This window comes from Hesperophylax consimilis, chromosome 19 (assembly GCF_061612785.1).
Source record: "Hesperophylax consimilis isolate HC1 chromosome 19, BYU_Hcon_1.0, whole genome shotgun sequence".
NCBI lineage: Eukaryota > Metazoa > Arthropoda > Insecta > Trichoptera > Limnephilidae > Hesperophylax > Hesperophylax consimilis.
Window position 1 is genome coordinate 151,408 of NC_142854.1, and position 16,202 is coordinate 167,609.

The following is a 16,202-nucleotide window of genomic DNA, read 5'->3' on the forward strand; positions in this document are numbered from 1 at the left end:
CTGTAGTCGGAGTTTAACCCCCTTTGCACGTTTCTTACACCTAACCTACTTACAGTTAAACATGTGTATAACACACAGAATAAAACTACAACTAATATAATATCATTCCTCATTGCCCAGAGTCGGTGGACATCTTCACTTTATCACTGAACAAATACAAAAGATTGTAACTGTTTAGTTATTTATAATAAAGATTGTATCATTTTTACTATTCAAATGTAAAAGCCCCTTAAAAAGGGCGTTAATAATAAATAAAGTGCCTTACATACAATTATATTTATATTTCTTGGAATATGGATCGTGTGGAGATCTTGGATGATCTGTGATCACGTTACTTCATTACAATAATATCGTCGCAAGGACAACGTCCTGTAGGTACTCTAGCTCTGCTGATCTGCTGATCTGCTCGTTGCTCAATGCCTTCGCCTTGTGTCGCTAGTGGTCGTCGTCGGTATCGTCCGGAAAAAGTCGGGAACCATCGGCTGTGCGCGCGCCGCTAGTCGCGGGTCACTACCGTTACTGCCGCCAATTTAACAAATAATTAATAAAATAGCACGCGCTCTGTCTCCCTCACACTTGCCTGACTTCGTATATCGCAATCCCATTTGAATTTCATAATCATGGTGAAACACACTTTTGCCACGCATTCAACACGCCCACGTGGCATTTCTTCTCTATTCTATGGTGTAAACTTATAACCAAGTACACATAAAAAGAAACACATACTTTTTTAATAATAAACATATATAAAAAAAAAAAAAAAATAGAGATGAAGAGAATTCATTTTTTACCCCTTTTTTAGTCATTTCTTGGTTCACTCATTTTGCAAAAAAAACATCATTTAATTCCAAATATATAAATAAGATAAATAATTTTGGCCGTGAAAACGGTCAAAATTATTTATCATAACACATCTGCCCTGATGATGGACACTGCAATGCTGTCCGAAACGTTGGCTAAAGAAGGAGTTAGCGCAACACGGCATAACACCCCAAAAACAAATACCAAAAAAAATCATCATTTAATTCCTACTAAAAAAAACAATAATGCCAGTGACATTCCATTGGCAGTGTATGTCGAGCGATATGCTGAAACGTATAGCGTCATGTGTCTTAGCCTACCTCAGGCTGCAAGAAGAAATTATGTAAAGCACGATTATTGACAGTGTATGACGAGCGATATGCTGAAACGTATAGCGTCATGTGCCTTAGCCTACCTCAGGCTGCAAGAAGAAATTATGTAAAGCACGATTATTGACAGTGTATGACGAGCGATATGCTGAAACGTATAGCGTCATGTGCCTTAGCCTACCTCAGGCTGCAAGAAGAAATTATGTAAAGCACGATTATTGGCAGTGTATGACGAGCGATATGCTGAAACGTATAGCGTCATGTGCCTTAGCCTACCTCAGGCTGCAAGAAGAAATTATGTAAAGCACGATTATTGACAGTGTATGACGAGCGATATGCTGAAACGTATAGCGTCATGTGCCTTAGCCTACCTCAGGCTGCAAGAAGAAATTATGTAAAGCACGATTATTGGCAGTGTATGACGAGCGATATGCTGAAACGTATAGCGTCATGTGCCTTAGCCTACCTCAGGCTGCAAGAAGAAATTATGTAAAGCACGATTATTGACAGTGTATGACGAGCGATATGCTGAAACGTATAGCGTCATGTGCCTTAGCCTACCTCAGGCTGCAAGAAGAAATTATGTAAAGCACGATTATTGGCAGTGTATGTCGAGCGATATGCTGAAACGTATAGCGTCATGTGCCTTAGCCTTCCTCAGGCTGCAAGAAGAAATTATGTAAAGCACGATTATTGGCAGTGTATGTCGAGCGATATGCTGAAACGTATAGCGTCATGTGCCTTAGCCTACCTCAGGCTGCAAGAAGAAATTATGTAAAGCACGATTATTGGCAGTGTATGTCGAGCGATATGCTGAAACGTATAGCGTCATGTGCCTTAGCCTACCTCAGGCTGCAAGAAGAAATGATGTAAAGCACGATTATTGGCAGTGTATGTCGAGCGATATGCTGAAACGTATAGCGTCATGTGTCTTAGCCTACCTCAGGCTGCAAGAAGAAATTATGTAAAGCACGATTATTGGCAGTGTATGACGAGCGATATGCTGAAACGTATAGCGTCATGTGCCTTAGCCTACCTCAGGCTGCAAGAAGAAATTATGTAAAGCACGATTATTGACAGTGTATGACGAGCGATATGCTGAAACGTATAGCGTCATGTGTCTTAGCCTACCTCAGGCTGCAAGAAGAAATTATGTAAAGCACGATTATTGGCAGTGTATGACGAGCGATATGCTGAAACGTATAGCGTCATGTGCCTTAGCCTACCTCAGGCTGCAAGAAGAAATTATGTAAAGCACGATTATTGACAGTGTATGACGAGCGATATGCTGAAACGTATAGCGTCATGTGTCTTAGCCTACCTCAGGCTGCAAGAAGAAATTATGTAAAGCACGATTATTGGCAGTGTATGACGAGCGATATGCTGAAACGTATAGCGTCATGTGCCTTAGCCTACCTCAGGCTGCAAGAAGAAATTATGTAAAGCACGATTATTGGCAGTGTATGTCGAGCGATATGCTGAAACGTATAGCGTCATGTGTCTTAGCCTACCTCAGGCTGCAAGAAGAAATTATGTAAAGCACGATTATTGGCAGTGTATGACGAGCGATATGCTGAAACGTATAGCGTCATGTGCCTTAGCCTACCTCAGGCAGCAAGAAGAAATTATGTAAAGCACGATTATTGGCAGTGTATGACGAGCGATATGCTGAAACGTATAGCGTCATGTGCCTTAGCCTACCTCAGGCTGCAAGAAGAAATTATGTAAAGCACGATTATTGGCAGTGTATGACGAGCGATATGCTGAAACGTATAGCGTCATGTGCCTTAGCCTACCTCAGGCTGCAAGAAGAAATTATGTAAAGCACGATTATTGGCAGTGTATGACGAGCGATATGCTGAAACGTATAGCGTCATGTGCCTTAGCCTACCTCAGGCTGCAAGAAGAAATTATGTAAAGCACGATTATTGGCAGTGTATGACGAGCGATATGCTGAAACGTATAGCGTCATGTGCCTTAGCCTACCTCAGGCTGCAAGAAGAAATTATGTAAAGCACGATTATTGGCAGTGTATGACGAGCGATATGCTGAAACGTATAGCGTCATGTGCCTTAGCCTACCTCAGGCTGCAAGAAGAAATTATGTAAAACATGATTATTAACGTTACTTTATTAAATATAATTATTGCCCTCTATAATTGCAAATTCATTTGTGTCATAATTTTAACTTAAATAAAATAATTAAAGGTTTCTCCGTCAGGATAAACGTATAAATTATTATAAGTTTATCCTGAGAAAAAACATTGGATTTGAAACATGTCGAACCTTTTGTAACTAATTAGTGGTGTGTACCAAGTTATTTATTATATTTAAATTTAAAATAATTACTGCTGACCGGGTTTTGCTACAACCATAGCTTCTTCAGGGCGTAAATCTTTACGTGTGTTACAGTAACGGTCGGCAAAAGCTAGTACAAAAATAAAAGATTGATGTCAAAGTTATTATAAGCAATACTTATTAGCCTGAACCACCCTTATAAATTGAAAATTTGTTCCGAAAAAAAATAAATGCCGCCGACAGGAATCGAACCGCAACCTTCTGATTGCTGGTCAGTTGCACTAGCCACTATGCTACGTTATATCAAAGTTATTGTTTTATTTAAAATTATAAAGTAACATCACACAGTGCGTACAACATAAGTAAGTATAGACACAGACGGCTATCAGAATCAGTTATCTACTATAATCTTAATCCACTTGTGAATGTACTGGATATTTTATCATCAGTAAGTATCTGCGTTATATCCGATTAATTAGATTATCTGATATGACTAATCGACTGCAGTAGATTTGATAAATAATGGTGCAGAAAGTGTCTTTCAGTAATTCACGTTTTGAATGCCGTTTTGGGCGCGAACCGTAAGTAAAGGAAGTACGGAAGGGGTATGGCCATAGACTAAATACATCAATGGGTATGGCTATTTAAAAACATTTCAATTCTGGATGGTTGTCTCTTTCTTACCAGGGCGGTGTACCTAGAACAGTACCTATGACTACATACATATACACCCCCGACTGCAATTTTACAAATAATATTGTCTGCTGTCTGGGCCCCATACCAGCAAAAATACATAGAATTATTAGAACAAATTAAAAAAAAAATCTAAGATACCTTTATATGAGAACGGATGGTGAATACCCACCATTTATGCATCACGTAGATTTGCTCTCCGAAACGCACTACGAAAGTCTCCAATCTAGGAGAAATGGGACCCTTCAAGTAACAGCTTTTAAAATCATGAACTATTACATTGACAGCCCATACCTTTTGGAATGCTATAAATTGTTTGTACCGAACAACTACCGTCAGATTCGACGCCACGACTTGCTCTGTATTCCACACGGAAGAAAGGACGTTATGGCCCAGCATAGCATGATTAGAGTATGGTGCTGCTAAATGATACATCTAAGTCTCTTGACATTTTCAATTATTGGTCTTAAAGATTTCAAAAGTCACTTTAGGCAAGAACTCTAAAATATCGGTTATTGTAAAATATTTCATTTAAAGCTTTGTATATTTTTTGTTATATTTTGTATATTTTTGTTATTTCATGTGTATTGTAATAGGATTGCATCAATCTGTAATGAACAAAAAAAAGAAGATCGTTTTTGATAAATAGAAGAACCGAGGAGACTGAATTTTGGACAAATGGCAGGAAGAGGTTTTTTGTATGTTATTTAGTCAAAATGACACGTTTATATCTAGTATAAACCATTACTTATTTGTATGGCATTTAGGCTCTCTTTACACTACATGTTTATAGTTGGAGACATCTATTCGGCCTGTGTATTGTGCGCTTTGTTGGAGCGCGCGTTTGTTTACCTCGGAGGTTCGTCAGACGAAGCACCTCGGCCCGACCGCGGCCCGGGACGGTCAGATGGAGACAGGCACCGCAAAACTACTGCATTCCCGGGAGGACCTTCAGCCATTTTACAAATGTTATACATGTTACTTGTTATTTGACTTCTTAGGTGTATTATATATATATTATCTATTAGATGCATAACTTGTTCATAATCGAAACAAAGGAAACTCGTAGGTACCTATTCGAAAAAGGCAACCAGCTAACAAACCAAATATAGAATACGTCCTTGGGGTGATTTCATCACTAAACGGCGCTATATAGAAATTAATTCATCAGTTTTAATAATTTCTTAGGACGGGTTGTTTGTTGTTTCACAGAATTTGAACAATCCATCAAATTTCAAAGTTAAGTATAAACTCTAGTTCTGTGAAAGTCCTATTCAAGTTCTGTTATTATCCAAGTACTATGAAAAAATCGACCCACGACGAAAAAAAAAAAAAAAATTAATAGGACTTAAATTTTTACGAACTGTTCAAATTCTGTGAAACAACCCGTTCTTAGTCCCGAGTGAGTGAGAGGGTTGTAAGTTGCAAGTAAGATTGGGTTTAAACATAATTCTATGTTATTTAGGACATTATTTGACACTTTATTTTAAGGCGAAGCTTAATGTCAAATCACTATTTTGATTAATCTTTATAACGAATTGGTGTACATTAATTGATAAATTGAAGGTTTTCCTATCGCTTCGCTTGAGTATTATTACTCAATAAAAAATATAAATGCAAGCTACTAAACAAAATATTTTTTCAATAGAAATGTATGAACGCGTAAAGGAAACAACTTTTTAAAAATACAGTATTATAGCTAAGATTATCTGTGACAGTTTCACTTGCTTAACTTTCTTCTAAAATTATTTACAAAATAAATAAAAAACAGTTTTTTGCTTGAAATCGAACGTTTCTAGACTCCTTTCGTCAAGCGATTTTAATGCCTATTACCTACGATATAAGGTATATCAAGAATATACACATTTTTGGCTTGTAACTTCCTCTTAAAGCGGTCAATATGGACGAAGATTTTTTCGTAGAAAAGATGCCAAATAAATTATCCAAAAATAAGTTATAGTTAGTATCGCCTTATTACACCGATAGTATCGAAAGCTTAGTTTGGAACATCCGCCTGCAGTCCCCTCTTACCAAATATACTCGGTGCGTGGCGACGTTTAGCAATAATTCATTTAGACTCGCGATTTAATTGATATTTATTCATTTTTCACTTTCCTAAAGAAAATGAAATAATTATTAAATTTATTTATTTACCTGTACATATAAATTTTTGACTATATTTCTTTGGACAGAAATCTGCTTTTTAACTTTCGCGGCATAGTTTGACGGCAACGCGTTTATGCAATACGTTTGTGATTATCGTTACATTCTCGGGAAAGTGTACACCATTTTTGTCGGTTTTTGCTTCACTTTCTTATTATTGAATGAAATTATTTTTTGATCCAAATAGTACACTACTACACAAGCAAATTGTATACTAATACAAAAGAAAATAGGTACTGCAATACTGCACAAGCAAATAGTAGCCTTCTACAAAAGAAAATACTGCAATACTACACAAGCAAATAGTAGACTTCTACAAAAGAAAATACTGCAATACTACACAAGCAAATAGTAGACTTCTACAAAAGAAAATACTGCAATACTGCACAAGCAAATAGTAGACTTCTACAAAAGAAAATACTACAATACTACACAAGCAAGGGTCTCTTTCAAATGAAATATCTGTAGTTCACAACCTCGAGAGAAAGTATGGCAGATGGTACACATTGTAATACGTATCAGTAGGGGGAGGCCAGGACGACGACTTTAGGTGGCGCCTCACGAGCCGAGGACGTCTGCCCGGCGCCGTCGCGACGCCCGGCGTCCCTCCTCCCCCCCAGTGCCCCTGCAGGAGCTGCCTGCCACCTACCCGGCTCTCACAGAGATAAACACATCAAATTGCGTTGCGGGTGCGAATCAAACAAATCCAACTATCAAAGTCTTTTTTATTTAAGCATAATAACATTATTGTTTAATTTATTAAGTTAAATATTATATTGTTGAATTGGAGAATTGGAGAATTTGAACAATTCATCAAATTTCAACATTCATTTTCGGGTTCTGTGAAAGTCCTATTAAAGTTCTGTTATTACATCATTATAGGCTGATTGCTTGACAGAACTGAAATAATAACAGAACTTATATATTTCACAGAACTTGAAAATGAACTTTGAAATTTGAAGAATTGTTGAAATTCTCCGAAACAACCCGTCCCTAATAAATGAACAAAATAATATAATTCGTTCACCACTCTCAGACATGTTTAAGCCGAGTTGATAAAAGATGTAAGTTAGTTTTAGTTAGGGTAAAAAGAACCGTACAATAAGTTTATAGAATCACAACCACAATACTTTATAAGTCTCTGCATAGAAGAATTCATTTGTAAGTGACTCAGTTCGGAAGGCGAAACGAGCTGCCGCGCCGGTAGAAACGTCACACGTCGAGGGAATTATTCCAATTATTATGGACCATCATTTATTCTTCCATATACGATAATATCAAAATGGGCTTTTACATGATTATGAACACAATAGATAATACAAAATGTACTCGCAGACACCAACACAAAAAGATAAAAAGTAATAGTAAGGGCTTAGGTTTAACTGCTTACCAAATGGATTAACAAGTTACATCCAAAAAAAATAATTTCCAACAAAGTTCATATGAAATGTTTACCAAAATTTGACACCTTATTTTATACCAAATCATTACCAATATATTTAAGTTTATGTTAGTCGAATAAAGTATCTGACACCAATAATAATACCGTTTTCTCACAACTAGTAAATGTTTATCCAAATTTGAACCCCAATTTATTCTGAAATTTTATCTAAACATGACCCTTCTGTTAGTCTAATAAAATATCCGAGTCTAAAATAAGTTTGGTTTCCCAAAAAAAAAAGTTTTCCTTTATTTTGAATAACATTTTATTCTTTGTTTGATTGTCAAATATATATATATATATATAGATCAGGGTGCCTATTTTAAATCTTGTGATGCAAAAGATGTAGTTTAATTATGACATAACCTAACTAACGTAACCTTAACCTGCCCAACCCAACCTAACCCAACCTGTCAAGGGAACATGTTAGCCGCGAGGATATATTTACACCTACGTTTGTTTGGGTAGCGTTAATAATAATAATAATAATGATTGGATTATTTGTATAGAGCCGTTTTCGAAAGAAAATCACCTCAAGGGCGCAAGAGGAAGCTACAAGCCAAAAATGTGCATATTCTTGTTATACCTAATATTGTAGGTAAAAAGCATTAAAATCGCTTGACAAACGGAGTCTAGAAACGTTCGATTTCAAGCAAACAACTGTTTTTTTTTTAATTTCTTTTGTAAATAATTTTATAGGAAAGCCAAAAAGTTAATCAAGTGAAACTGTCACAGATAATCTTAGCTATAATAAAGTTGTTTCCTTTACGCGTTCATACATTTCTATTAAAAAATATTTTTTTTAGAAGTTTACATTTATATTTTTTATTGAGTCATTTATTATTTTGGAAAACCTTCAATTTATCTAAAGCATATTTTTTGGTATTCGTAATGTACACCAAATCGTTATAAAGATTAATCAAAATAATAAATTTGGCTTCAGTTTACATTTTAATTTCCGATTTATCAGCTGGAAATGTGATGAGGATTTACTATTTAATACGTTCGCTTTTTGACGCACGTTTCGTTTTGGGTAAAGTGTTTAGGTAAAGTAAGTGCATAATGACCGGTCAGTGGCTGAGTTGGCATCGTGTTTAGGTTCTACCCAGGCATGGTGAGTTCAAATCCTCGACTGGCTAAGTCCTCCATCACGTCACAAGCAACATTTCCCTTACTGTGGTGGTAGTGGGAGATTTTCAAATATTGTCAGGTTATTCGTAACCCGGGAAAGTTTGACTTTGTTAAAAAAATAACAAAATAAATATATTAATTTTTCAGATTCGCGGGACACGCTTATTCAACTTTAAAAAATACTTGGTTTCAACTTCATCACTGAAAGAGACGACTATTTATGTCGGAGGAGAAAATTATGCATATAATATTATGATATTAGGTTCTTAGTTTGGGTTATTTAAATAATTTATGCGTATTTACTAACGTTCAAACTAAACCTACGACTAACGTCAGATCTAAAACATGGCGGTCGAAACTGTCAAAACATGTCAAATCTTGAACTTTGCTCAAAACAAGTATTTTCCATCTCATATTTCCATTTTATAATAATTAAAATGAACCAAAGTGTTTTTTTTTCTGAAATATGTTTGTATGCGTGTCCAGCGATTCAAAAATGTTACCCGAAATGTACTGGTAGCGCGCGCTAGTAACACTGGCAGCACTAGTAACACTAGTAACACTAGTAACACTAGCAGCACTAGTAACACTAGCAGCACTAGTAACACTAGTAACACTAGTAACACTAGTAACACTAGCAGCACTAGTAACACTAGTAACACTAGTAACACTAGTAACACTAGTAACACTAGCAACACTAGTAACACTAGCAGCACTAGTAACACTAGTAACACTAGTAACACTAGTAACGCTAGTAACACTAGCAGCACTAGTAACACTAGTAACACTAGTAACACTAGTAACACTAGCAACACTAGTAACACTAGTAACACTAGTAACACTAGCAGCACTAGTAACACTAGTAACACTAGTAACACTAGTAACACTAGTAACACTAGCAACACTAGTAACACTAGCAACACTAGTAACACTAGCAGCACTAGTAACACTAGTAACACTAGTAACACTAGCAACACTAGTAACACTAGCAACACTAGTAACACTAGCAGCACTAGTAACACTAGCAACACTAGTAACACTAGCAGCACTAGAAACACTAGCAGCACTAGCAACACTAGTACCACTAGCAACACTAGTAACACTTGCAACACTAGTAACACTAGCAACACTAGTAACACTGGCAGCACTAGTAACACTAGTAACACTAGTAACACTAGTAACACTAGTAACACTAGTAACACACTAGCACTAGTAACACTAGTAGCATCATACAGATGAAGTTTTTATATCGCAGATTACAAAAATATATGCAGATGCACAATGCACGACAGAGAAAAAAAGCGAAAGTTTTTAAATTGCAGATAATAACAAAATAAGACTTTATATGGCCTATACACAATGTATAAATAGGTACATAATATTATATTGAACACATCTATACACAATGTATAAATAGGTACATAATATTATATTGAACACATCTATAGCAATAGCGATTTTAGAACCAGTACTTACCTATTATACTCACGAACAATTAATGACGTAGCTCCGCGTCGAACTTATTTTCTTTGTTTTAAACAATATTTTATTTTAAAACAATGTTATAGGTAATCTTTAAATGTATTCATTCAAATTTATATGTAATGGAAATGCATTGCGGTCCGCGTTGCCGATAAAGTAGATCTTCTGAAATGATGGATGATATAGGCAGTGGCGGCCGGTGGTCAAAATATATGGGGGTTCACCGGATTACAACATTAAGTCATAAAATAAATTAAATAAAGGTACATACCTATTTATAAAGAAGTTCTATTCTCTGCTCCTTTTGTTTAGCGAAGACCTCTATCAATGCAACACTGATAGTGCGTTCAGTCTGTCCTGGCTCAACGTGTTTAAAAAGATTTTATTCTTTTTAACGTTGAGAAACATCTTTAGCTTTCAACTGAGGTCATTCCAAAGGTCATGAATGGTGCACAAAAGTTTTAGTAATTTCACAGTCTCGGGAAAGTCTTCTAATAAACAAGTACTATAAAAAATTTGTAAAATTGATAAAGGGCCGTTAGCTTTTGAAAAATCGTCGCGGGCGTAAATTCTACAGAGTTCACTTTTTCTGAACTTTATTTAGGAAGTCATACGTTTTAAACGTAACATTGAAATCATGTTCTGGGAAATTTGACCTGTATCGATTTTTATTAAATAGCTCATTATGGTGTTTAACTTAGGCACGGTAGCCAGAATCCAATTGCATTCTGATGTCAACTTTTCCTAAAACCTTTAAGCTCAAAACTTTTTGTAAATGTAAATGACAAGAATTATGTTTTTTGATTTTTTCAGAAAGGTGAGTTACATCAGTAACACCGCTGATTGTCCAAACTGAATCAACATCGTAAATTAAACACGTAAAACAAAATAAACTATTCAATTGATCACATGCACAGAGCTACGAAGCTTTGTTATACATTGTTTTGTTAAATGATCGAGTAAACTTCTTCGATCCAGATTTTCACTCTTGTTTTATTATCAGTTCAGATTTTAGGTGGACAGGCATTTTTTATTATCACTTTGTTTTCAAAACTCGACCTATTGTTCTTAATGTATTCCACATTCAAACTCATTCTTAATTTATACTTTGAACAAACACAAAAGTAATCATAAATTAGTATAACCTGCAATTGATAACCCTATTAATAATTGATATACAAGATCGATATAACCTGCAATTAAACTTTAAAACTTTCGCAGAGTAAGAACATTTTTTAATTCAACAGACCGTGCCCGGCAACGGCGAGTACTGACTAAAGACTAAACTGATAATAAGTAATCTGACCATCACTCATCTCTTAATGACAAATTTTATCTTAAATGCTTGTATCCAAGAAGCGAAACATTCGCTGAAAATAGCAGATGGTAAATTGAAACCACGATATCGACAATAACATTAAACATACGCGTTTTAGTTTAACTTTCTACTGAATAAACCGTTCCTTCTGATGTGGTGGTAAAACTCCGAACGCCGTTCTTGATATGGTATTATTTGCAAAGAATAGTATGTAATGGTATGGACCCACGCTTTCGACTGTTCCACAGAATATGCGACAAAGCAGTTAAATTTTGGATCGCAATCGAAAACGAACTGCTACGAACATAGGCACAAGTCAAAGTCGGTCTGCAAGTTAAGCGCGCTTAATAAGTAGGTACCTTTTGAATGAGATATTATAACCGAACCGAGTTTCGTATTGTGATTAGTCATGTCGGAAATCTTCTGGTTGTTCGGCGCTCGGGAGCACATATTAGCTGGCCGCCACTGGATATAGGTACTCGTACTAAACTCGTGGAAACAAAACAGAACGAAAATCAAGATGGCGATATTGGGTCAGATCTTTTACATGGTTGAAGTAACCAAACCAAACCAAACCGATTGTTAAAAGGAAACTGATTCAATAGACTTTAACATAAGAGTTTTACTCAATGAATTGAAAAGGAATTAAGGTTTAATATTATGTAATAAAGATAAATTTAATGGTAATATTATATATATGTAGGTACATATATATGTATATAGTTACCAGCCTCAGAACAGAAATCTTCAGTATGAGATATGTACCTACTGATAAAAAAATCAAACCGTAAAAACAAAGTTTTTACTCTAATTCCTACCCAGGATGTCGAAACCCCTGCCAACATTGTCAAATGCCGATTTGGGAGGACTGACATTTATTTCGTATATTAACTGCTGTAATGTGATCCGATTTTTAAAAAATGCGTATATGTCAGTGTGATTGTCGCCAAAAGTTGATATAATACATTGTTGCAGATTAGCATTCACCAATGCATTACTGAAAAGCATGGGTCGGTAAAAGTCGATAAAAACCCTAAAACAGCAGTCCCACAATGGGAGTAAACGAATCATGGTCCGAAAGTTCAGACTCTAAATACGTTTTCAAGGCCGTCGTCGCTGTTTTATTTACTGTCGAGCGTACTATCCACAGACATAGGAATTAATAGACGAGAAGATAAAGGCGAGGGGTAAAATCAACTGTTGAAGAACGAAGGGAGTGAAGATGACTGTGATTCGTCAATAAATCAATCTGACAGTAAATAGGCATCTCGCATTATAATATCACCATTTACTTCTTAAAAGTAAAATCTGCTTTGAATGAATAGACATTTTTACATGGGAGCGCAAATTACTCGCCACGTTATGAACAAATTTGCGAAGTCCAAATTCGGCAAAGTAAGGCAGCTTCTATATTCAGAGTCGTAGTTAGTTTCAGAGTATTTAGTTAAGACACTTTTATAAATGTTCATAATTTACTACCCAGCAACCAACCAGCTTTGTGTTTCGCGTCCAGACGTTTCTCGATGTGATAGTAACAACTGATTCATATTATACGATGTGAATATGCTTAAAATAAAATAAAATAATGCTTATATATGGAATGTAATACGACAATTGGGTTTATTCTCTTTTTTCGCATCTATTTTTACCAGTTTTCATAGTACAAGTAAATATTTTGCCGTGTTATTTCGTAAAATGAACCGATGATGCCTCGACCATAGTTCGCACAAGAATGATGACGTCACGTTTTCAAATATCACTTGAGGCCGTACGCGAGCCCAGCCGGCTCAATGGAACCGGTATGGGGAGTGGGGATAATACGCTTTTAATCACTTAGGGCAGGTCTACTAATATTCATATGTCTATGGTACTATCGTATTTTCAAGGTTGCTCGTATGTTGATTGCTGATACTCGTAATCACTGCTTTGTTTGGGTAACTGAACTCTTTAATCGCCGATAAAACAAGTCAAATCCATTACAATTCCAAATTAAAATAATCTTCGTTTTTATGAAATTCAGCACACAATAAGTTCCAATTTTGAAAGTGATACTTAAATGCAAATTAAAGGTCATTGAACCAGATTTCACGCAGGACTAACGCACAGACAACCGAAATTAGTCAGTTTGATGGTGGAATATCGGATATCTACGCCCAAAATGCTGCTTATCAGTCTATTATTGGGTCCTAACACGACTATAAACTAGAGATCTGTATAGGCTTTGCTAGATTGTAATGTTGTGGAGGCTTATTAAGTATACACATACAATTATTACACTAATCTGTGTACAGTTACTCGGATATTTGTAAACGGAAGTGGCGCCCTCTGTTATTTTCAAAAAGAACCGCTGAAGTTTTCATACATTTGTCGACTTCAAATTCCTCAGGCACATTCATACAATACATACAACAAGTGGCAGTGTGCGAAACTCGACCGATTAAGTCCCTGGCCCCTTTTTGCGAGGTGCGGATTAAACTGTGCGCCTCGACCTGGCCGACCGAAGTGGCTCATTGTAAGTGTGTTTAAGGTTAAACGCAACGCTCGTTGTATTCTACGTGTTCACAGATGGCGTTAATTAATTAATTTTGTTTAAATACGCTTTTGCAAGGTATTGCTTTACAGTATTAAGACAAATTATTTGTTTGCGCCCTCATATACGCAATATGAATATGAATAAATAGTTTTGTTCGTTTAAAGACTTAATTCTTTCGAGAAATACCTTGCAAAAGCGTATTTATACAAAATTAATTAATTAACGCCATCTGTGAACACGTAGAATACAACGAGCGTTGCGTTTAACCTTAAGATGAGCGGTAAAGTTCGGTGTTGGAGCTTACTCTGCGTCTGACACGTGAATGCCGGGCAACGCAGAATCCCTAAGAAAATGTCAAAAAGCAACTGGAAAGTTAGTCAAACTTGGAATTTCTTATTTTGAAATACTTTTGTGCAATTTCGGCCCATTTTCAGAGATAAAATTTTCAAAAAATAATATTTTTCGGTGTCAAAAATTTTCCAAGAAATAAAAAAATTAAAAGAACGTTGCATTTACGAAAGTCAAATATCAAAATGAAAATATTAAACTTATGAACCTAACATTCATGGAGGCAATCAGTTGCTTATTACTTATTAGAAATTAGTTTTCATACGATTCAAGTTATACGGCATACATTACATAGGCATTCACAAATGGTTTTTATTTGGATAGAAAAATGAATAAGTACCTATATGGTAAGTACACATTACACACATTCTGTTTATAATTCATGTTTTACCAATAACTCCTAGCTCGGGGGTAACGGTTGTAAACACAAAGGGACAGAACTCTATCAGCGAACTTTACTAAATCGGTCGAAGCCCAACAAAAAGCCGCAAGCAGTGCCTAGCAGTAAAAAAAGCCGCGGAAGCGGTATATATATTATTAATAAATACGGCATCAGTCAGATGAGAAAAAATACTTACGTGTTTATTGAAAGCAAACTAGTATATAATACTATGTTATTATGCGAGGAAAATGAATTAGCTAAATTATGTAGGTCTGTATGCCATTTTACCAGTTGCATTTGAAAATCTAAGATTGCAATGTAACCCGCGAAAGAGCTGTTTATTTTTGCATTTACAATTTTATTAGTCACTTGTCGCGCTAATGCTAACAAATAATGTAAATAAAGTAGTCATATTCAAAAACAAGCGATGAAAACGGGACAAGAATATTAATCCAAAATAAAATTATTCTACCTACGAGTGAAAGTTTAATAGACATTCCTGAATAGTATAATAATTTTCATTCGTGCAAAATAAACATGAATATCCTTTAATAACTTCTGTAAAATTCGTAAATGAGTTTAATACACTTATACTTTCAAACATGCATAATTTGCGTAAAATAATAAACTTAGGTACCTATAAATACATTGAGGAAAATGTCAGAAGAGAAATTATTGACAATAATAACAAAAGAATACTTACCGAATGACAGTAAGTGGTTTTAACGATGCACAAATAACTTTCCTTGTCACATTTGATTAATTTCCTCTTATAAAACTAAAATTCTCTCGTAATTCGTAATAAATTTGTCAATTTTCGAAAGAGCACGAGCGAGCACTCTGCAGAATTCGTCACAAACTAAAAATATAAGAAAATTAACTTTTCGCATACCGTTCTGCGCCTGCTGGGAAATACAACAACAAAACAAGGAGCTAGGAGCAGAGCTAGGAAGGCACCAGAAGGCACTGTTCATAAATAAACCAATCACGCACTGTTCGTCATAAGATTAGTAGGTACTAAACTTGGCGGCATAAAAACAATATTATTCTATAGAACATAACAATAATATTTTTAATTAAATCATACATAATATAATTTATTAATGGCCTTCAATATATTATAAATGTGACAACAGTGTGGGTACCAAGTTTTGATATTTATTCACTCACGGTAGAAAGACTACACAATCAATTCTTATAATAATGATTAGATTATTTGTATAGCGCCGTTTTCCTGAGAAAATCACCTTAAGGGCGCTTAAAAGTCTTAAGATATATTAACCT

The 16,202-nt window shown here is 35.4% G+C and overlaps 1 protein-coding gene across 1 annotated transcript in view; it reads right to left on the bottom strand.

The window, feature by feature from the left end:
• Nucleotides 1–15,815, bottom strand: part of Ctl2 (Choline transporter-like 2) — a 123,558-nt gene extending 107,743 nt beyond the window's left edge. The window contains exon 1 of the mRNA XM_089643206.1: nt 15,622–15,815. The gene's annotated coding sequence lies outside the window, so the exon portion shown is untranslated. The remainder of the gene's footprint in view (nt 1–15,621) is intronic.
• Nucleotides 15,816–16,202: the final 387 nt, after the last annotated feature.